Source organism: Phyllobates terribilis, unplaced genomic scaffold (genome assembly GCF_046119375.1).
Source record: "Phyllobates terribilis strain yellow unplaced genomic scaffold, ASM4611937v1 Scaffold_1__5_contigs__length_1240528914, whole genome shotgun sequence".
In the NCBI taxonomy this organism is placed as follows: domain Eukaryota; kingdom Metazoa; phylum Chordata; class Amphibia; order Anura; family Dendrobatidae; genus Phyllobates; species Phyllobates terribilis.
The window spans coordinates 224,487,406-224,511,716 of NW_027362761.1; positions in this window are offsets into that span (position 1 = coordinate 224,487,406).

The following is a 24,311-nucleotide window of genomic DNA, read 5'->3' on the forward strand; positions in this document are numbered from 1 at the left end:
AGAAAATGTGGCATTGTGGAAAATTAAACAGAACCTATGGAGTTACTTGGCACAATTGATGAACATGAGCCATTTTTGTATGACAAAAACTACTACCGCTACCAATATACAAGAGACTTGTATTGTAGCTATACCAACCCCCTTGCAACTGTGGACAAAATTGATAGGGGGGGGTTTGTCCAAGATAAGGAGATTGAAGAAGGAGATGTGATCCAGAATTATACATACAACCCATATTATGCTTGTATAAACTGTACTGGAGAGGACTTCCTTACTGAAGACATGATAACTATAAAGACTCAAAATATTGCATCTACTGAGTTATGTTATCAAATGACTTGTAATCAAAATAAAATAGGTAAATGTCAGCAAATAAAAATAGAAGGTAACTAAAGGCACAATGAAGATAATATCATGTGCGGTTCAAGTTCAGATAAAAATTGCAAGAGAATGAGGGAGGGAAAAAACATGAAGTGTAACAAAACAGTAATTTCTCCCTCACATACAGTACAGACCAAAAGTTTGGACACACCTCATTTAAAGATTTTTCTGTATTCTCTTGACTATGAAAATTGTACATTCACACTGAAGGCATCAAAACTATGAATTAACACATGTGGAATTATATACTTAACAAAAAAGTGTGAAACAACTGAAAATATGTCTTATATTCTAGGTTCTTCAAAGTAGACACCTTTTGCTTTGATGACTGTTTTGCACACTTTTGGCATTCTCTTGATGAGCTTCAAGAGGTAGTCACCGGAAATGGTATTCCAACAATCTTGAAGGAGTTCCCAGAGATGCTTAGCACTTGTTGGCCCTTTTGCCTTCACTCTGCGGTCCAGCTCACCCCAAACCATCTCGATTGGGTTCAGGTCTGGTGACTGTGGAGGCCAGGTCATCTGGCGTAGCACCCCATCACTCTCCTTCTTGGTCAAATAGCCCTTACACAGCCTGAAGGTGTGTTTGGGGTCATTGTCCTGTTGAAAAATAAATGATGGTCCAACTAAACGCAAACCGGATGGAATAGCATGCTGCTGCAAGATGCTGTGGTAGCCATGCTGGTTCAGTATGCCTTCAATTTTGAATAAATCCCCAACAGTGTTACCAGCAAAGCACCCCCACACCATCACACCTCCTCCTCCATCCTTCACGGTGGGAACCAGGTGTTACGGATCCGAGTGGTGGAACCTCTGTGCTGCGGTGCAAGGAGGGACCAGAGGGGCGTAACTAGGTATCAACTCGGACCGACCAAGGTCGTACGGCGGCTCAATCGACTCTGTGACCAGGGAAGGACCGAGCAGAGGGACTAGGTGCTACTCTGGGACCGACCTTTTATGAGAGCAGGTGACTCCCACGGGTCAGAAGGCAGGGACTGACCGGTACAGCAGATGAGCACGGCAGGCAGGCTGACGGGTGATCCAGGCAAGCGGACTGGCAGACACGGCAGGTAACAAGCAGGAGCCTCCAGGTAGGCTGGCTGGTAGGCACAGCAGGTAACAGGCAGGTGCTTCTAGGTAAGCGGGCAGGCACGGCAGGTAACAGGCAGGTGCTTCTAGGTAAGCGGGCTGGCAGGTAACAGGCAGATGCTTTCAGGTAAGCAGGCTGGCAGGCACGGCAGGTAACTGGCTGGTGCTTCCAGGTAAGCAGGAGGACTGGACTGTTGACAGACTGGGGGGCTGGAGAGTAGACAAGCTGGCGGACTGGACTTGTAGTCAGGCTGGCGGACTGGACTTGTAGTCAGGCTGGCGGACTGGACTTGTAGTCAGGCTGGCGGGCTGGACTTGTAGTCAGGCTGGCGGACTGGACTGGTAATCAGGCTAGCAGCGGGACCTGAGGGCTGAAGCAGAGTATAACACACAAAGCTACAACCTTGCACGGGCACCTCCATTTTGGAGGAGGTGCCTTTTATATGAGAGGTCCTCCGGCCGGGGACTCCTTAGGATGGCGTGCGCGGCCCCTTTAAGAGGGAGGGGGGGCGCGGGCCCTAAGCACAGTGCCCGGGAAGCTTCGCATGCCGGCAGCAACAGAGACAGGAGCGCCGGAGGACACCGGGCAGGGAGCGTGGCGGTAAGTGGGACGGCGTCTCTTCCTGTCAGGGGGCAGAGACGCCGATACTACACCAGGCATGTAGAGTCCATCCGTTCACCTTTTCTGCGTCGCACAAAGACACTCATCAGACCAAAGCACAGATTTCCACTGGTCTAATGTCCATTCCTTGTGTTCTTTAGCCCAAACAAGTCTATTCTGCTTGTTTCCTGTCCTTAACAGTGGTTTCCTAGCACCTATTTTACGATGAAGGCCTGCTGCACAGAACTCTGTGTGGCATTGACCTGGTCTCTAATCTGAGCTGCTGTTAACCTGCGATTTCTGAGGCTGGTGACTCGGATAAACTTATCCTCAGAAGCAGAGGTGACTCTTGGTCTTCCTTTCCTGGGGCGGTCCTCATGTGAGCCAGTTTCTTTGTAGTGCTTGATGGTTTTTGCAACTGCACTTGGGAACACTTTCAAAGTTTTACCAATTTTTCGGACTGACTGACCTTCATTTCTTAAAGTAATGATGGCCACTCTTTTTCTTTACTTAGCTGCTTTTTTCTTGCCATAATACAAATTCTAACAGTCTATTCAGTAGGGCTATCAGCTGTGTATCCACCAGACTTCTGCACAACACAACTGATGGTCCCAACCCCATTTATAAGGCAATAAATCCCACTTATTAAACCTGACAGGGCACACCTTTGAAGTGAAAACCATTTCCGGTGACTACCTCTTGAAGCTCATCAAGAGAATGCCAAGAGTGTGCAAAGCAGTCATCAAAGCAAAAGGTGGCTACTTTGAAGAACCTAGAATATAAGACATATTTTCAGTTGTTTCACACTTTTTTGTTGAGTATATAATTCCACATGTGTTAATTCATAGTTTTGATGCCTTCAGTGTGAATGTACAATTTTCATAGTCATGAAAATACAGAAAAATCTTTAAATGAGAAGGTGTGTCCAAACTTTTGGTCTGTATTGTATACAACATATAAAATTGCCCAAGGGGTGGATGTTTTCTTGTGGGAATACCACTTTTAATTATATTCCAGCTGACATAACAGGTGGGCCATGTGTTATTTCTAGATTAGCCCTAATGATGTATCCTTTGTTTCCATCCTATAAAGCTAAACGTCCAAACGGGATTTTCCCATTTAGCTAAAGATTGTAAGTATAATGTAAACCTTTTAACTGAATCAGAAATTCTAGGCTTATTTTTTGCGATTGTGGGATCTCCCGCAATAGCCCCATATGCTGCTATGACTGTAGTGAGATTATCTTGTCTTGTAGCTAGATCAGTCAACGCTACCAGTAGAGCCTTAGAAAATTTATTATTAGATAAATAAAAAGTTACTGAAAAGCTATTTTACAGAATAGAGCAGCTATAGATTATTTGTTATTAATTCACCACCATGGATGTCAAGAGTTTGAAGGTATGTGTTGTTTTAATTTGTCAGATCATAGTCAGGATTTGCAATCTCAGATAGATCAGTTACATGATGACATTGATCACATCACAAAGAGTAATGGTAAATGGTGGGATTGGTTATTTTCTTGGTTGCCTGCTTTTGGTTATTTACGCTATATTTCAGGAATAATTTTTGCTATAATCTGTGTTTGTATTGCCTTATGCTGTTGTATATAATGTATTCCTTCTCTTATAGCAATGTGTCGTTCATCTGCTGAAGCTATTCCCTTGGGATATGGTATTGCATATAAATGATATATGGCTTCCAGATGGCTAAGGGTGGATTGTAGTGCTAAGATGTTAATGGCCATCAGGAATCCATATTGGTAGCCTGTCTTTAAAGAACCCTCTAAGATATTTCACAGTAACAGTTCAGCTTATGTTAGCCTTGTGCTTTCTGTAATTTTCCCAACACCTGGACCGCATAGCTCTATTATCAATGTTTAGTTTAAAGTATCACCCAGTACCATAGCTCTTTTATCAATGTTTAGTGAGAACGATGCATGTTTATATTCGTTAGCATTATTTGGTGAGAATATGCTGTGTTTATAGAATGGTAAAACATCTGGTACCAGGAGCCTTTGGCATGTTTCATCTCCGGTGATATATTTGTTTGGTGTTAATTGACATCTGAAGAGCTGGCCACTCAGAAGAAAGATACTATATCGAACAAATAGAGCCTGATTTATATTATGCAAAAGTGTACGCAATATCACACTATTTCCTATTTTCTGTAATCATTTAATTATAATAAAAATTAATCGCCTTCTTTAAAGCCATATCCGAACCCTTTAAATACTTGGCAAAACATATACAAGGGATGGGTGAGGATATAGTAGGTGAGGGTAGAGCTGGTCATGCATCGGTATGGTGGAGAGAGGGTTGCTGCAGGTTATACACTTGTCGGAAGAGGTAGGTCTTCAAGTTCCTTTTGAAGGTTTCCACAGTAGGCGAGAGTCTGATATGTTGGCGTAGTGAGTTTCAGAGAAGGGGGGATGCACGGGATGTCCCAAATGTGCTCAATTGGATTCAGGTCTGGGGAACGGGCAGGCAAGTCCAAAGCATCAATGCTTTCATCATGCAGGAACTGCTGACACACTTCACCACATGAGGCCTAGCATTGTCATGCAACATAAGGAACCCAGGGCCCACTGCACCTGCATATGGTCCCACAATGGGTCTGAGGATCTCATCCCGGTACCTAATGGCAGTCAGGGTACATGGAGCGCTGTGCAGCCCTTCAAAGAAATGCCTCCCCACACCATTACTCACCCACTGCCAAACCGGTCATGCTGGAGGATGTTGCAGGCAGCAGAACGTTCTCCACTGCATCTCCAGACTCTGCCACGTCTGTCACATGTGTTCAGTGTGAACCTGCTCTCATTCGTGAAGAGCACAGGGCGCCAATGTGGAATTTCCCAATCTTGGTGTTCGCTGGCAAATGCCAATCGCCCTGCACAGTGTTAGGCTGTAATGAAAATACTCACTTGTGGACGTCGAGCCCTCATACAACCCTCATGGAGTCTGTTTCTGACAGTTAGACACATTTATTTATTTATTTTACTCACTTATATAGCACCATTAGTTCCACAGTGCTTTACAGACATTATGGGCACTGTCCCCATCAGGGCTCACAGTCTAAATTCCCTATTAGTATGTCTTTGGAATGTGGGAGGAAACCGGAGAACCCGGAGGAAACCCACGTAAACATGGGGAGAACATACAATCTCCTTGCAGATGTTGTCCTTGGTGGGATTTGAACCCAGGACCCCAGTGCTGCAAGGCTGCAGTGCTAACTACTGAGCCCCCGTGCTGCTTATGGATGTTAATGGCCTGCTGGAGGTCATTTTGCAGGGCTCTGATCCTCCTGTTCCTCCTTGCACAAAGGAGGAGGTAGCAGTCCTGTTGCTGGATTGTAGCCCTCCTATGGCTCTTTCCACGTCTCCTGGTGTACTAGCCTGTCTCCTGGTACAGTATTTGCTCCATGCTCTGGACACAGTGCTGACAGACACAGCTACCCTTTTTGCCTCATCTCAAATTGATGTGCCATCCTGGATGAGCTGCACTACCTGAGTAACTTCTGTGGGTTGTACTGTAGACACCGCCTCATGCTACTGTACCTCTAGGGGTGAAAGCAATGACAAAATGCAAAAGTGACCAAAACAACAGCCAAAAAGGATAAGAACAGAGAAACGGTCTGTGATCACCAACTGCAGAACATCTTTTATAGGTGGTGTATTGCTAATTGCCTATCATTTCTACCTGTTGTCTTCTCCATTTGCACAACAGCAGGAGAAATTGATTCACAATCAGTGTTGCTTCATAATCGGACAGTTTGATTTCACTGACTTGACTTTCACTGACTGTGATTGACTTGGTGTTACATTGTGTTGTTTAAGTGTTTCCCTTATTTTTTTTGAGCAGTGTGTATGTCCAGTACAGACCAAAAGTTTGGACACACCTTCTCATTTAAAGATTTTTCTGTATTTTCATGAATTTGAAAATTGTACATTCACACTGAAGGCATCAAAACTATGAATTAACACATGTGGAATTATATACTTAACAAAAAAGTGTGAAACAACTGAAAATATGTCTTATTTTCTAGATTCTTCAAAGTAGCCACATTTTGCTTTGATGACTGCTTTGCACACTCTTGGCATTCTCTTGATGAGCTTCAAGAGGTAGTCACCGGAAATGGTTTTCACTTCAAAGGTGTGCCCTGTCAGGTTTAATAAGTGGGATTTCTTGCCTTATAAATGGGGTTGGGACCATCAGTTGTGTTGTGCAGAAGTCAGGTGGATATACAGCTGATAGTCCTACTAAATAGACTATTAGCTGCTTTTTTCTTGCCATAATACAAATTCTAAGTAAAGAAAAACAAGTGGCCATCATTACTTTAAGAAATGAAGGTCAGTCAGTCCGAAAAATTGGGCAAACTTTGAATGTGTCCCCAAGTGCAGTTGCAAAAACCATCAAGCGCTACAAAGAAACTGGCTCACATGAGGACCGCCCCAGGAAAGGAAGACCAAGAGTCACCTCTCCTTCTGAGGATAAGTTTATCCGAGTCACCAGCCTCAGAAATCGCAAGTTAACAGCAGCTCAGATTAGAAACCAGGTCAATGCCACACAGAGTTCTAGCAGCAGACACATCTCTACAACAACTGTTAAGAGGAGACTTTGTGCAGCAGGCCTTCATGGTAAAATAGCTGCTAGGAAACCACTGCTAAGGACAGGAAACAAGCAGAAGAGACTTGTTTGGGCTAAAGAACACAAGTAATGGACATTAGACCATTGGAAATCTGTGCTTTGGTATGATGAGTCCAAATTTGAGATCTTTGGTTCCAACCACCGTGTCTTTGTGCGACGCAGAAAAGGTGAACGGATGGACTCTACATGCCTGGTTCCCACCGTGAAGCATGGAGGAGGAGGTGTGATGGTGTGGGGGTGCTTTGCTGATGACACTGTTGGGGATTTATTCAAAATTGAAGGCATACTGAACCAGCATGGCTACCACAGCATCTTGCAGCAGCATGCTATTCCATCCGGTTTGCGTTTAGTTGGACCATCATTTATTTTTCAACAGGACAATGACCCCAAACACACCTCCAGGCTGTGTAAGGGCTATTTGACCAAGAGGGAGAGTGATGGGGTGCTACGCCAGATGACCTGGCCTCCACAGTCACCAGACCTGAACCCAATCGAGCTGGTTTGGGGTGAGCTGGACCGCAGAGTGAAGGCAAAAGGGCCAACAAGTGCTAAGCATCTCTGGGAACTCCTTCAAGATTGTTGGAAGACCATTTCCGGTGACTACCTCTTGAAGCTCATCAAGACAATGCCAAGAGTGTGCAAAGCAGTCATCAAAGCAAAAAGTGGCTACTTTGAAGAACCTAGAATATAAGACATATTTTCAGTTGTTTCACACTTTTTTGTTAAGTATACAATTCCACATATGTTAATTCATAGTTCTGATGCCTTCAGTGTGAATGTACAATTTTCATAGTCATGAAAATACAGAAAATTCTTTAAATGAGAATGTGTGTCCAAACTTTTGGCCTGTACTGTATATATATATATATATATATATATATATATATATATATATATAAATAAATGCCAATGAATCATTTGGGCCAAAAGACATAGAATACACCAAAAATAATTAAGGCAAAAAAGCAAAAAAACAACTATTTGACCCAAGTTAAAAGTTGCCAATACTTTAATGAAAACATATAAGAATGAGTACACACAACAATTATAAAAACAAGGCACACCACAGATGAAAAAAGGGTGGAGTGCCTGGACCCATAGTATATAAGATAACAGCTATATCGTTCAAATGGCTCACATAGGTAAGTATATAACAATCAGTATAGAACTCAAGATATTGAATACATAGAGCAGCAGAAAAAATTATTGCATGAATAATAACAAGAAAATTCACTTGAAAAATTACATAGATGGCAAATCACATATAACTAGTAAAATGTAAATACATAAATGTATAAAGTGATTCCATCAGAAAGTAAATCCATAAATATATAAATAAATAAATAAATAACCTCTATTGATATATTATCCCAGTATAACTGCATATATAAATACCAATGCCCAAAAGGACTATTGAAAAAACTGAAAAGTGACCATAATTACCCAAGAGCGCAGATCAGTGACCCAGGCACCCACCACACACCCGACGCGTGTTTCACACAGGAAATGCTTCGTCCAGGGGTAATTATGGTCACTTTTCAGTTTTTTCAATAGTCCTTTTGGGCATTGGTATTTATATCTGCAGTTATACTGGGATAATATATCAATAGAGGTTATTTATTTATTTATTTATATATTTATGGATTTACTTTCTGATGGAATCACTTTATACATTTATGTATTTACATTTTACTAGTTATACAGTTATATGAAAAAGTTTGGGCACCCCTATTAATCTTAAGCTTAATGTTTTATAAAAATTGGTGTTTTTGCAACAGCTATTTCAGTTTGATATATGTAATAACTGTTGGACACAGTAATGTTTCTGCCTTGAAATGAGGTTTATTGTACTAACAGAAAATGTGCAATCTGCATTCAAATAAAATTTGACAGGTGCATAAGTATGGGCACCTCACCAGAAAAGTGACATTAATATTTAGTAGATCCTCCTTTTGCAAAAATAACAGCCTCTAGTCGCTTCCTGTAGCTTTTAATGATTTCCTGGATCCTGGATGAAGGTATTTTTGACCATTCCTCTTTACAAAACAATTCCAGTTCAGTTAAGTTTGATGGTCGTCGAGCATGGACAGCCCTCTTCAAATGATCCCACAGATGTTCAATGATATTTAGATCTGGGGACTGGGATGGCCATTCCAGAATATTGTAATTGTTCCTCTGCATGAATGCCGGAGTAGATTTGGAGCGGTGTTTTGGATCATTGTCTTGCTGAAAGATCCATCCCCAGCGTAACTTCAACTTTGTCACTGATTCTTGAACATTATTGTCAAGAATCTGCTGATACTGAGTGGAATCCATGCGTCCTTCAACTTTAACAAGATTCCCGGTGCCGGCATTGGCCACACAGCCCCAAAGCATGATGGAACCTCCACCAAATTTTACTGTGGGTAGCAAGTGTTTTTCTTGGAATGCTGTGTTTTTTTGCCGCCATGCATAACGCCTTTTTGTATGGCCAAACAACTCAATCTTGGTTTCATCAGTCCACAGGACCTTCTTCCAAAAAGAAATTGGCTTCTCCAAATGTGCATTTGCATACCTCAGCTGACTCTGTTTGTGGCGTGCTTGCAGAAACGGCTTCTTTCGCATCACTCTCCCATACAGCTTCTCCTTGTGCAAAGTGCGTTGTATAGTTGACTGATGCTCAGTGACACCATCTGCAGCAAGTTGATGCTGCAGCTTTCTGGAGGTGGTCTGAGGATTGTCCTTGACTGATCTCACCATTCTTCTTCTCTGCCTTTCTGATGTTTTTCTTGGCCTGCCACTTCTGACCTTAACAAGAACTGTCCCTGTGTTCTTCCATTTCCTTACTATGTTCTTGACAGTGGAAACTGACAGGTTAAATCTCTGAGACAGCTTTTTGTATCCTTCCCCTGAACAACTATGTTGAATAATCTTTGTTTTCAGACCATTTGACAGTTGTTTTGAGGAGCCCATGATGCCACTCTTCAGAGGAGATTCAAACAGGAGAACAACTTGCAAGTGGCCACTTTAAGTAGCTTTTCTCATGATTGCATACACCTGGCTATGAAGTTCAAAGCTCAATGAGGTTACAAAACCAAAAAAAGTGCTTTAGTAAGTCAGTAAAAAGTAGGTAGGAGTATTTAAAACAAGAAAATGATAAGTGTGCCCATACTTATGCACCTGTCAAATTTTGTTTGAATGCAGATTGCACATTTTCTGTTAGTACAATAAACCTCATTTCAAGGCAGAAACATTACTGTGTCCAACAGTTATTACATATATCAAACTGAAGTAGCTGTTGCAAAAACACAAATTTTTATAAAACATTAAGCTTAATAATAATAGGGTGCCCAAACTTTTTCATATAACTGTATGTGATTTGCCATCTATGTAATTTTTCAAGTGAATTTTCTTGTTATTATTCATGCAATAATTTTTTCTGCTGCTCTATGTATTCAATATCTTGAGTTCTATACTGATTGTTATATACTTACCTATGTGAGCCATTTGAACGATATAGCTGTTATCTTATATACTATGGGTCCAGGCACTCCACCCTTTTTTCATCTGTGGTGTGCCTTGTTTTTATAATTGTTGTGTGCACTCATTCTTATATGTTTTCATTAAAGTATTGGCAACTTTTAACTTGGGTCATATAGTTGTTTTTTTGGCTTAATTATTTTTGGTGTATTGTATATATATATATATATCTATATATATCTATATATATATATATATATATATATATATATATATATATGTATATACAGTACAGACCAAAAGTTTGGACACACCTCATTTAAAGATTTTTCTGTATTTTCATGACTATGAAAATTGTACATTCACACTGAAGGCATCAAAACTATGAATTAACACATGTGGAATTATATACTTAACAAAAAAGTGTTAAACAACTGAAAATATATCTTATATTCTAGTTTCTTCAAAGTAGCCACCTTTTGCTTTGATGACTGCTTTGCACACTCTTGCCATTCTCTTGATGAGCTTCAAGAGGTAGTCACATGAAATGGTCTTCCAACAATCTTGAAGGAGTTCCCAGAGATGCTTAGCACTCTTAGCCCTTTTGCCTTCACTCTGCGGTCCTGTTCACCCCAAAGCATCTCGATTGGGTTCAGGTCTGGTGACTGTGGAGGTCAGGTCATCTGGCGTAGCACCCCATCACTCTACTTCTTGGTCAAATAGCCCTTACACAGCCTGGAGGTGTGTTTGGGGTCATTGTCCTGTTGAAAAATAAATGTTGCTCAAACTAAACGCAAATCGGATGGAATAGCATGCTGCTGTAAGTAGCTGTGGTAGCCATGCTGGTTCAGTATGCCTTCAATTTTGAATAAATCCCCAACAGTGTCACCAGCAAAGCACCCCCACACCATCACACCTCCTCCTCCATGCTTCACGGTGGGAACCAGGCATGTACAGTCCATCCGTTCACCTTTTCTGCGTCGCACAAAGACACGGTGGTTGGAACCAAAGATCTCAAATTTGAACTCATCAGACCAAAGCACAGATTTCCACTGGTCTAATGTCCATTCCTTGTGTTCTTTAGCCCAAACAAGTCTCTTCTGCTTGTTGCCTGTCCTTAGCAGTGGTTTCCTAGCAGTTATTTTACCATGAAGGCCTGCTGCACAAAGTCTCCTCTTAACAGTTGCTGAAGAGATGTGTCTGCTGCTAGAACTCTGTGTGGCATTGACGTGGTCTCTAATCTGAGCTGCTGTTAACCTACGATTTCTGAGGCTGGTGACTCGGATAAACTTATCCTCAGAAGCAGAGGTGACTCTTGGTCTTCCTTTCCTGGGGCGGTCCTCATGTGAGCCAGTTTCTTTGTAGCGCTTGATGGTTTTTGCAACTGCACTTGGGGACACTTTCAAAGTTTGCCCAATTTCTCGCATTGACTGACCTTCATTTTTTAAAGTAATGTTGGCCATTCGTTTTTCCTTACTTAGAATTTGTATTATGGCAAGAAAAAAGCAGCTAAAAGTCTACTCAGTAGGACTATCAGCTGTGTATCCACCTGACTTCTGCACAACACAACTGATGGTCCCAACCCCATTTATAAGGCAAGAAATCCCACTTATTAAAACTGACAGGACACACCTGTGAAGTGAAAACCATTTCCGGTGACTACCTCTTGAAGCTCATCAAGAGAATGCCAAGAGTGTGCAAAGCAGTCATCAAAGCAAAAGGTGGCTACTTTGAAGTACCTAGAATATAAGATATATTTTCAGTTGTTTCACACTTTTTTGTTAAGTATATAATTCCACATGTGTTAATTCATAGTTTTGATGCCTTCAGTGTGAATGTACAATTTTCATAGTCATGAAAATACAGAAAAATCTTTAAATGAGAAGGTGTGTCCAAACTTTTGGTCTGTACTGTATATATATATATATATATATATATATATATATATATATATATATATATATATATATATACTGCTCAAAAAAATAAAGGGAACACTCAAATAACACATCCTAGATCTGAATGAATGAAATATTCTCATTGAATACTTTGATCTGTACAAAGTTGAATGTGCTGACAACAAACTCGCACAAAAATCATCAATGGAAATCAAATTTATTAACCAATGGAGTCCTGGATTTGGAGTCATCCCCAAATTTAAAGTGGAAAAACCCACTACAGGCTGATCCAACTTTGATGTAATGTCCCTAAAACAAGTCCACCAACTCCTAGACAGTCTGTGGTGCAACGTGACGTTGGTGAATGGAACGAGACATGATGTCCCAGATGTGCTCAATTGGATTCAGGTCTGGGGAACGGGTGGGCCAGTCCATAGCTTCAATGCCTTCATCTTGCAGGAACTGCTGACACACTTCAGCCACATAAGGTGTGACATTGTCTTGCATTAGGAGGAACCCAGGGCCAACCGCACCAGCATGTGGTCTCACAAGGGGTCTGAGGATCTCATCTCTGTACCTAATGGCAGTCAGGCTACCTCTGGCGAGCAAAGAAATGCCACCCCACACCATTACTGACCCACTGCCAAACCGGTCATGCTGAAGGATGTTGCAGGCAGCAGATCGCTCTCCACGGCGTCTCCAGACTCTGTCACGTCTGTCACATGTGCTCAGTGTGAACCTGCTTTCATCTGTGAAGAGCACAGGGCGCCAGTGGCGACTTTGTCAATCCTGGTGTTCTGTGGCAAATGCCAAGCGTCCTGCACGGTGTTGGGCTGTGAGCACAACCCCCACCTGTGGACGTCGGGCCCTCATACCACCCTCATGGAGTCGGTTTCTAACCGTTTGTGCAGACACATGCACATTTGTGGCCTACTGGAGGTCATTTTTCAGGGCTCTGGCACTGCTCCTCCTGTTCCTCCTTGCACAAAGTCAGAGGTAGCGGTCCTGCTGCTAGGTTGTTGCCCTCCTACGCCCCCTCCACGTCTCCTGGTGTACTGACCTGTCTCCTGGTAGCGCCTCCAGCCTCTGGACACTACACTGACAGACACAGCAAACCTTCTTGCTACAGCTCGCATTGATGTACCATCCTGGATGAGCTGCACTACCTGAGCAATTTCTGTGGGTTGTAGAGTCCGTCTCCTGCTACCACGAGTGTGAAAGCACAACCAACAGGCAAAAGTGACCAAAACATTAGCCAGAAAGTATTGGTACTGAGATGTGGTCTGTGGTCCCCACCTGCAGAACCACTCCTTTAGTGAGTGTGTCTTGATAAGTGCCAATAATTTCCATCTATTGTCTATTCCATTTGCACAACAGCATGTGAAATTGATTGTCAATCAGTGTTGCTTCCTAAGTGGACAGTTTGATTTCACAGAAGTTTGATTTACTTGGAGTTATATCCTGTTGTTTAAGTGTTCCCTTTATTTTTTTGAGCAGTATATATACATTTATTGTCAAACTACTGTGTTTTCTCTTTTTAAATCTTAATGACAACCAAAAACATCTAAATGACCCTAATAAAAAGTTCACATACCCTGGTGATTTTGGCCTGATAACAAGCTCAGAATTTGACACAAATGGGTTTGAATGGCTACTAAAGGTAACTGTTAAGATCTGTAACAAGTACTAAGGAAAGATAGGGGAAAGCTGTCCCTACAGAAAGACTAAGCTGAATCCCTACGATGTAGCGGGCTGCCTGTTCCTAGCGAACAGACCCGCCTATGTCCTCGGCTAGTCTGAACGGAGACCTATAGCATAAGGGGAGGGGTCCCTAAAAGAACTAAGGACTGGGACAAAAATGGGACACCTCCTAAACAGAGAAGTTGTTGCAGAACACAAATAGACAAACTGACAAAAAGGTACTAGAGGTCCCAGAAGGACCAAGTGAACTGACCGAGAAAGGCACCGAAGCACCTGGCTAGAGAAACAGTCAAACACTGAAATCCAGCACAGCCAAAAAGGTGGAGCTGGAATATAAAGGCAGATGGTCACGTGACCGCAAAACACAAGATGGAAAAAAACAAACAGGAGGGTTCTAACAGTACCCCCTCTTTTATGAGGATCCTCCGGATTCTCCAGGCCTAGGCCTATCCGGAAACCTCTTGTGGAAAGCTTTAACAAGCCTAGGAGCAGAGACATCATCCGTCCTTACCCAGGAGTTGTCTTCGGGACCGAAACCCTTCCAGGAGACAAGATACTGTAATCTCCCTCTATGCCATCTAGAATTCAAGATACGAGAAATTTCATATTCGCCGTCTTCCACCACAGGAGGAACTGTGACAGTGGCATCCCTATCTGACACATCAGCCTTTTTCAACAAGGAAACATGAAACACAGGATTAATCTTCCAGGAAGTAGGGACATCCAACCTAACAGCAGACGAGTTAACAACCTGAAGCACTTTAAATGGACCCACAAACTTAGGACCCAGTTTTTTAGAGGGAATCCTCAACCGCAGGTTCTTCGAGGACAACCAAACCATGTCACCCACAGTAAACAAAACCTCCTTACGTTTCCTGTCACAATACTTCTTGGACTTCTTGTTAGCCTCTTGAAGGTTGCAACGTACATTAGTCCAAACTCTCTCCAAATCACCGGAAAAATTCTCCTCCTCCGGCACCGCCGACCCCAATTTGGAGAACGAACCAAAAGATGGATGTCTCCCAGTACAAGAAAAAAAAGGAGAACACCCAGCAGAGGAGGATGTATGATTGTTAAGAGCAAATTCCGCGAGAGGCAGAAACTCAGACCACACCTCTTGATTGTCCACCACAAAACCACGCAAAAACTGTTCTACATCCTGGTTCTTTCTTTCAGTCTGTCCATTAGACTCAGGATGATACCCAGACGAAAATGACAAATGGACTCCCAACCTGTCACAAAAAGCACGTCAAAAGCGAGCCACAAACTGAGGTCCTCTATCAGAAACAATATCCGTGAGAACGCCATGAAGCTTGACAATCTCCTTAACAAACGCCTTAGCGAGTGTCTTGGCGCAGGGCAACTTAATGAATGGAACCGAATGACACATCTTACTAAAACGGTCCACGACCACCCAGATAACAGTAAAACCCTCGGACACAGGAAGATCAGTAATAAAATCCATTGTGAGATGCGTCCGAGGCGCACTAGGAACCTCCAGAGGGCAAATCAACCCCGCAGCAGGAGTATGTGAAGCCTTTGACCTAGCACACACCGTACATTGACGCACCCACTTGATGACTTCTTTCTTCCTTCCAGGCCTCCAAAAACTGCGACTGATCAGTCTCTTAGTCTCAGAAATTCCTTGATGACCTTCCAACCGAGACTCATGACACTCCACAAACAAATCTCTCCTAAAGGTTCTAGGTACGAACAACCTCCCATGGGGAGTGTTAGATGGGGCATCATCTTGAGCTTTCAGAATCCCATCCTCCAAAACGGAGTCCAATGCCACCACCACAACTCCTTTCTGTAAAATGCTCTCCTCCTCCTCGGCACCGACCATAGGAGAGAAGCTGCGAGATAAAGCATCGGCTTTAACATTCTTAGTACCAGGGATATAGGTAACAGAATAATGAAACCGAGAAAAAAAAAGTGCCCACCTAGCTTGACGGGCATTCAAGCGCTTGGCAGCATCCAGATAGATCAAATTCTTATGATCTGTGGAAACCTGAATAGGAAATCTAGCGCCTTCCAAAAAATGACGCCAATGTTCAAACGCGAGTTTAATAGCCAACAACTCCCGATTTCCAACATCATAATTCAGTTCGGTTTCCGAATTGTTTTTTCGAAAAGAAGGCACAAGGATGTACTCCATCCCTGTTCTCCTGAGACAAAACTGCTCCGACCCCCACTGATGAAGCATCAACCTCGTCCAAAAAAGGCTTGGTTTCTTCAGGCTGCATAATGATAGGGGCAGAACTGAGCCTCTCTTTGAGATACTTAAACGCTTCAATGGCCTCAGTAGTCCACTGGACTGTATTCGCACCTTTCCTGGTGAGATTGGTTAGAGGTTTAACAATTGCAGAAAAATTCTTAATGAATTTCCTGTAATAATTGGCAAAACCCAAAAATCTCTGTATAGATTTCAAACCAATAGGCCTAAGCCATTCCTGCACCGCCTGAACCTTCACAGGGTCCATCTCAAAGCCCTCGCTGGAGACAATGTAGCCCAAAAATCTAATTTTCTGCACAGCGAACTCACATTTCTCCACCTCAGCAAAGAGTGAATTATCACTCAATAACTGCAAAACTTCACGTATACTCTGCCAACGGGACTCTAGATCTGGTGAATAAATCAAAATGTCATCCAAATACACAACCACATTCTTACCAATCAAAGGTCTCAGGATGTCATTAATAAGGTTCTGAAAAAATGCAGGTGCATTGGTAAGACCAAAAGGCATCACCAGATTCTCAAAATGACCCACAGGAGTGTTAAAAGCAGTTTTCCATTTATCACCCTCCTTCACTCGTAAGAAATTGTATGCCCCCCGGAGATCAATTTTAGAGAACCACTTGGCCCCCACTAACTGGTTAAACAAGTCAGGAATTAATGGCAATGGGTAGGAATTGCGTACGGTAATCTTATTAATTTCACGAAAATCCAGACATGGCCGTAAACCCCCATCCTTTTTTTTAACAAAGAAAAATCCAACTGCCACAGGCGACTTAGAAGGTCTAATGTGACCAGCAGCCAGGCTAGTCTGTATGTATTCCTCCAAAGCCTTTCTTTCAGGGATAGTCAGATTAAACAAGCGACTCTTGGGAAGAGTATCTCCCGGAACAAACTCAATGGCGCAATCATAATCCCTATGAGGAGGTTAAACTTGCGACTCCTCCTCCGAAAAAAACCTCCAAAAATCTTGAATAGGTACCGGCAATTCCCTTTTTTCCACAGCCACAATGCGACCTTTACAACATTTATCATAGCACTTCGTACTCCAAGACTTAATCACATTAGTAGACCAGTCCAGTAAAGGATTGTGCAGTTTTAACCAAGGCAATCCTAGAACAACTGGAGAGGATAAATTATCTAATACAACCAAGTCCAAAATTTCTTGGTGAACTCCATTGATAGTGAGGGGAAATGCAGCAACCTTGTGAGTAATACATTTCAAGGGAGTGTTATCAATTGCAATCACAGAAATAGGTGATGACAAAGGTTTGGATTTCAATTTAAGTTTTCCAAAAACCCTTTATCAATCACATGAAGTGTTGTACAACAATCCACAAATACTTGAAATTCAATCAAATCTCCCTGCAAAGTAGTACTCCCAGAAAAGAAATACTTCTGCAGAGCGTAAACAAGCAATACGGACGTACCTGACCTTTTTTTTTTTCTTTACTTAAACGAAGCTCACAATACTTAATCAAATGGTCAGCTTTACCACAATAAAGACACAATCCCTCAGCGAACCTCTGGTCTCTTTCCTGAGAGCGGAGTGACATCGCCCCAACCTCCATCAGTTCTCCGCCATCTGAGCAGATTTTCTGAGAACTAGGACCTGACATTACAGGAGTCTTTACCTCATTCAGCCTGAACCTCAGCCTCCTGTCCACACGAACAGCTAATTGCATGGCATCCTGCAGAGTCTCAGGTGCAAGGAATGCAATTAGCAGAACCTTAACCCTTTCACTCAGACCAGCAAGAAATAAACATTTCAGAGCAGGATCATTCCATAAGACTTCTGAAGCCCATCTTCTGAAGTGTGTGCAATAATTTTCAACATCACCTGACCCCTGATTCAAACGCCTGAGTTCTGCCTCAGCAGATGAGATTCTATCAGGATCGTCATATAATAGACCCATAGGAAAAATCATTAGAGAAAAGGCCCACCCCTGTGGTTCATTGCGCAAAAGTAACATAATAAAACCAATGCGCTGTGATTCATTCCCAGGTGACCTTGGTCTCAAACGAAAATATAACAAACAAGCATTTTTAAAGGAAAAAAAATTTTGCTGTTTGCCATAAAAAAAACATCAGGCAATCCTACCTTGGGTTCCACAAAATGCGCTCCAGAACAGCTACTCACGTGTTGCTGTAGCTCGGCCACCTCCAGAGACAATCCCTGCAAGCGTTGAGCCAAATCCTGGACGGAAACCATACTGATCCCCGAATTTCTTTCCTTTTAGTTTTTTTGGGCTGGACTTACTGTTAAGATCTGCAACAAGTACTATGGAAATATAGGGGAAAGCTGTCCCTACAGAAAGACTAAGCTGAATCCCTACGATGTAGTGGGCTGCCTGTTCCTAGCGAACAGACCTGCCTATGTCCTCGGCTAGTCTGAACGAAGACCTATAGCATAAGGGGAGGGGTCCCTAAAAGAACTAAGGACTGGGACAAAAATGGGACACCTCCTAAACAGAGAAGTTGTTGCAGAACACAAAAAGACAAACTGACAAAAAGGTACTAGAGGTCCCAGAAGGACCAAGCGAACTGACAGAGAAAGGCACCGAAGCACCTGGCTAGAGAAACAGTCAAACACTGAAGTCCAGCACAGCCAAAAGGGCGGAGCTGGAATACAAAGACAGATGGTCACGTGACCACAAAACACAAGATGGAAAAAAACAAACTGGAGGGTTCTAACAGTAACATCCTCACATGTGACCCATTTGCTTGTAATCAATGTGTGTGCATAAAAGCTGAGTGAGTTTCTGGGATCCAGACAGACTCTTGCATCTTTCATCCAGCCACTGACGTTGCTGGATTGTGAGTCATGGGGAAAGCAAAAGAATTGTCAATGGATCTACGGGAAAAGGTAGTTGAACTGTATAACACAGGAAATGGATACAAAAAGATATCCAAGGAATTGATAATGCCAGTCAGCAGCTATCAAACTGTGATTAACAAATGGAAAATCAGGGGCTCTGTAAAAACCAAACCACAGTCAGGTAGATCAGCAAAAATTTCGGCCAAAACTGCCAGGAAAATTGTTTGGGATGCAAAGAAAAACCCACAAATAACATCAGCTGAAATTCAGGACTCTCTGAAAACTAGCGGTGTGGCTTTGTCCAGATGCACAATAAGGAGGCACTTGAAGAAAAATGGGCTGCATGGTCGAGTCGCCAGAAGAAAGCCATTACTGCCCAAATGCCGCAAACTATCTCACCTACAATACGCCAAACAGCACAAAGACAAGCCTCAAAACTTCTGGAACAAGGTAATTTGGTGTGATGAGACCAAAATTTAACTTTTTGGCCACAACCATAAATGTTACATTTGAAGAGAGGTTAACAAGGCCTATGATGAAAGGAACACCATTCCTAGTGTAAAGCACGGAGGTGGATCACTGATGTTTTGGGGATGTGTGAGCTACAAAGGCCCAGGAAACTTGGGAAAAGTTGAAGGTAAGATGAATGCAGCATGTTATCAGCAAATACTGGAGGCAAATTTGCACTCATCAGCCCGGAAGCTGCGCATGGGACGTACTTGAACGTTCCAACATGACAACGATCCAAAACACAAGGCCAAGTCGACCTTTCATTGGCTACAGCAGAATAAAGTGAAGGTTCTGGAGTGGCCATCTCAGTCTCCTGACCTCGATATCATTGAGCCACTCTGGGGAGATCTCAAGCGCGCAGTTCATGCTAGACAGCCCAGGAATTTACAGGAACTGGAGGCTTTTTGCAAAGAAGAATGGGCAGCTTTACCATCTGAGAAAATAAAGAACCTCATCCACAACTACCACAAAAGACTTCAAGCTGTCATTAATGTTAAAGGGGGCCATGCACTGTATTAAGAACTCGGGTATGTGAACTTTTGATCAGGGTATTTGGATGTTTTTGGTTGTCATTAAGATTTAAAAAGAGAAAACACAGTTGTTTGACAATAAATGGCTTCACCCAACCAATAACCGTGAGTGGAGAAAAAGTTTTTGCGTTATCATTCATATTCTCTGAAACAAGGCCAAGAAAGCAAAAATTCTGCCGGAGTATGTAAACTTTTGAGCACAGCTGTACATATATATAGTAAAGAAAGGCAAATTTGGCATAATTTTACACAAAACCCCACAAATGGACCAGACAAAAGTGTTGACACCCTCAACTTAATATTTGGTTACACACCCTTTGGAATAAATAACTGCAATCAGTCGCTTCTGTCAAGGTTTTGTCAGAAGTGACAGACAGTCACCCTGCAGTTGGTTGCAGGAGATCTCTTTGTTTGGCATTACAGACAACTTCTTAGAAGCTGAATCTGTAGGACCCAGTGGCTACCTTCCTCTGGCTAATTAACACCCTGGCCTGGGTTTATAAATACCTGCTGTGTGCAAGAGGGAGATGCCGGCGATATTCATTACTCCTTGTGAATGCTTGAGCAAGAGCAGTACTTCTTCCTCTCTGGTGCTAGAGGACATGTGTGCATTTGCCTGGAGTCAACTAAAGCTAAGCGATTTTCCCTTGTTTGTCCCCCCTTGTTGTCTTTAATGTTCAGTGGGGATCGACTAGCGCTCAACCCCCCCTTCCCTAGCCTGAGCCAAACGTCAGGGAAAGACAGGGCGAAGTACCCGTGCAGTGATTGGTGAAGAACCAATATAGGGACGTTAGTGGAGACAGGGTAACACTAGATCAGCCTAGGAGTTCTCCACTCCCCCCTTTCCCTAGAGTCTGGGCTCCCTTTCCCTCTTCCCTTTGTGTCGCACTTGGTCTTTCCCACACCTAGCGTGAAAGCTACCTATAACCATCACCAAGTTTCTTATACTTCTCAACTGGAATTTTGGACCACACTTCTTTTGCAAACTGCTCCAAGTCTCTCATATTTGAAGGGTGCCTTTTCCCAAAAGCAATTTTAAGATTTATCCACAGGTGTTCAATGGGATTTAGATCCGGACTCATTGCTGGCCACTTCAGAACTATCCAGCGATTTGTTTCCATCCATTTCTGGATGCTTCTGAAGTATGTTTGGGGTCATTGTCCTGCTGGAAGATCCATGACCTAGGACGCAAACCCAGCTTTCTGACACTGGGCACTGCATTGTAACCCAAAATGCTTTCGTAATATTCAGATTGCACACAGTCAAGGAACCCAAAGCCAGAGGCAGTAAAACAACCCCAAAACATCTTTCAACCTCCACTATATTTGACTGTTGGTACTGTGTTCTTTTCTTTCCCAGAAAGATTTTGGCTTACTGACATACATTTTGGCAAACTAGCAGTCTAGCTTTTTCATGTCTTTGTGCCAGCAGTGGGTCTCCTGTCATAGCGTTTCATTTCATTCAAATGTCAACAGACAGCTCACGCTGACACTGATGCACCCTGAGCCTGCAGAACAGCTTGAATTTGTTTGGAACTTGATTCGGGCTGCTTATCCACCATCCAGACTATCCTGCGTTTCATCCATTTTTCTTTGCTGTCTACATCCAGGGAGATTAGCTACAGTGCCATGGGTTGTAAACTTCTTAATTATGTTGCGCTACATGGACAAAGGAACATCAAGATCTCTGGAGATAGACTTGTAACCTTGAGATTGTTGATATTGTTTAACAATTTTGGTTCTCAAGTCCTCAGACAGTTCTCTTCTCATATCTTTGTTCTCCATGCTTAGTGTGGCACATCCAGATACACAATGCAAAGATTTAGTCAACTTCTCCCCTTTTTATCTGGTTTCAGGTGTAATTTTCATATTGCCCACACCTCTTACTTGCCACAGGTGAGTTTGAATGAGCATCACATACTTGAAACAAAGTTGTTTATCCACAATTTTGGAAAGGTGCCAACAATTTATTTTGTCCGGCTCATTTTTGGGGTTTTGTGTGACATTATGTCTAATTTGCATTTTTTTCTCTTTTTTTGTGTTGTTCCAATACACACAACGGAAATTAACATATGTATTCTTCAACGTATCCCAATGATTCTGAGTTTTCTCTAGCCAGTAAATTCTAATCAAATAGCTGTGAGCTGTTATTAATAGATGATAGATAGACAGATAGACTGTTAGATAGATAATAGATTAATAGATAGATAATAGTTTACGGGGAACTCCAGAAAAAAAATTGATGTAGGGTCCCCCTATACATTCTAACCAGCAAAGGCTAAACGGACAGCTGCAGGCTGATATTAATAGCCTAGGAAGGGGCCATTAGGCCCAAATGTTCCCTGGCTATTAATAACAGCTCACAGCTGTTTGATTAGCGTTTACTGGCTAGATTACAAGGGGACCACAGAAATTTTTTTACGTAGGGTCCCCCCATAAAATCTAAGCAGCAAAGGCTAATCAGACAGCTGATATTAATGGCTGATATTAATGGCCAGGGAGGAGGACATGGATACTAGCCCCCTCAGAGGCTAATAACATCAGCCCTCAGCCACGCCTGATATGGTGCATCAATAAGATGGGCCAAATCTGGCGCTTAGCCTCACTCTTCCCACTTGCCCTGGTGCGGTGCCAAGTAGGGTAATAGAGTTGGGGTTCATGTCAGCCTTGTATTGGCAGCTGACATGAAGCCCAGGTTAGTAATGGAGAGGCGTCTATAAGACGCCCCCGTTACTAGCCCCATAGTAAAAGTTTGGAAATAAAGACATGGCAAGAATAAAATATTTTATCACAAATAAAAGTCCACACCGTTTTTTACATATTTATTTAAAAATAAAAAACACAGTTATACTCACCTAACGCCTAATCCCCTGAAGCCAATGTCTCCTGTAAAAAACACAAAATAAAAAAGCAAACTTATACTCACCTAACAACCAATCCATTTAAAGCCATTGTCACCTGTAAAAAAAACAACGAAAAAAAAAAAACATATTCCTCACGTGATGACACAATCCACAGTGTCCCACGGCAATCGGATCATTTGTAGAACAGTCACATCAGCAGTCACTGATGTGACTGCTCTACCAGACATCTGGCTACACACTGACACAAGAGTGTAATCATTCCTGTGTCAGTGCATAGCGCTGAGCTGCAGTGAGAGAGTTCACCGGAGTTCAATCAGCTGATGAGCTCCAGTGACATCACTTATGGCACCATCGCTGTGTGAGAATTTTTTCACACAGTGGTGATGCAGTAAGTGAGGTCACCGGAGCTCATCAGCTGATTGAACTCCGGTGACCTCAATCCTGGCAACTCAGCGCTATACACTGAGGGAACGATTATGTTTCTGTAAGTGTATCGCCGGGTACCAAATAGAGCAGTCACTTCTCTCGATGTGACTGTTCTATTAATGAGATCTGGGGGAGACACTCTGGATTAGCTGGATTACGGCAGCTAGGTGAGGAATATAGTGGTTTATTATTTTTTCTTTATTACAGGTGACATGGGCATCGGGGATTAGGCGTTAAGGTGAGTATATGGTGTTTTTTTTTTTTTTTATAAGGGACAAAGTCATCGGGATTAGGCGTAGGTGAGTATAATGTGCTTTTTATTTTAATATGTATTTATTATTTTTAACCCATTCTGACGTGGGGCGTAATAATACGTACCTGCGCCCTGGGCCTTATTGACCAAGTACGTATTATTGCGACCCAGCGATTGCGCTCGCACAGAGGCTGTGCAGGCGTGATCGGTCCCTGGTGTCAGCTGATTTTAACAGCTGACACCCGTTACTATGTGCCAGGAGCATCCATCACCATTCCCGGCACATTAACCCCCGAAATGCTGCAATCGAAGTCGATTTCAGGGGCAAGCAGAGGTAATAGCACCCCTCTTATCTAGGATCGGAGACCCCGCGCTGTGTGACGACATCCAGGTCTCCCGGCATCAGGAAGTTAGATAGATTGTGCACTGTGCACTATCTATCTATCTAACTTGTGTCTGCAGGGCTGACAGCCTGCATAGCATAAGGATGCTGCTTGCCTGCAAAAAATGAAAGTTCCATATTGGGACAAAGTGTAAAAGTAAAAAAAAGTGTCAGAAAGTGAAAAAAAAAAGAAAAAAAAAAAAATATACTGTACCCATAAATAAATATTATGAAAAAAACAAAACAATAAAAGTACACATATTTGGTATCGCCGCGTCCAGAACAACCTGACCTATAAAACTATCCAACTAGTTAACCCCTTTAGTGAACACAGTAAAAGCAAAAAAATAAAAAACAAAACAAAAAATGATGCGTTATCATCATACCTCCAAACAAAAAATGGAACAAAACGCAATCAAAAAGACGAATGTAAATAAAAATGGTAATGCTGAAAACGTCATCTTGTCCCGCAAAAAAACAGGCCACCATACAGCTCCATCAGCCGAAAAATAAAAAAGTTAT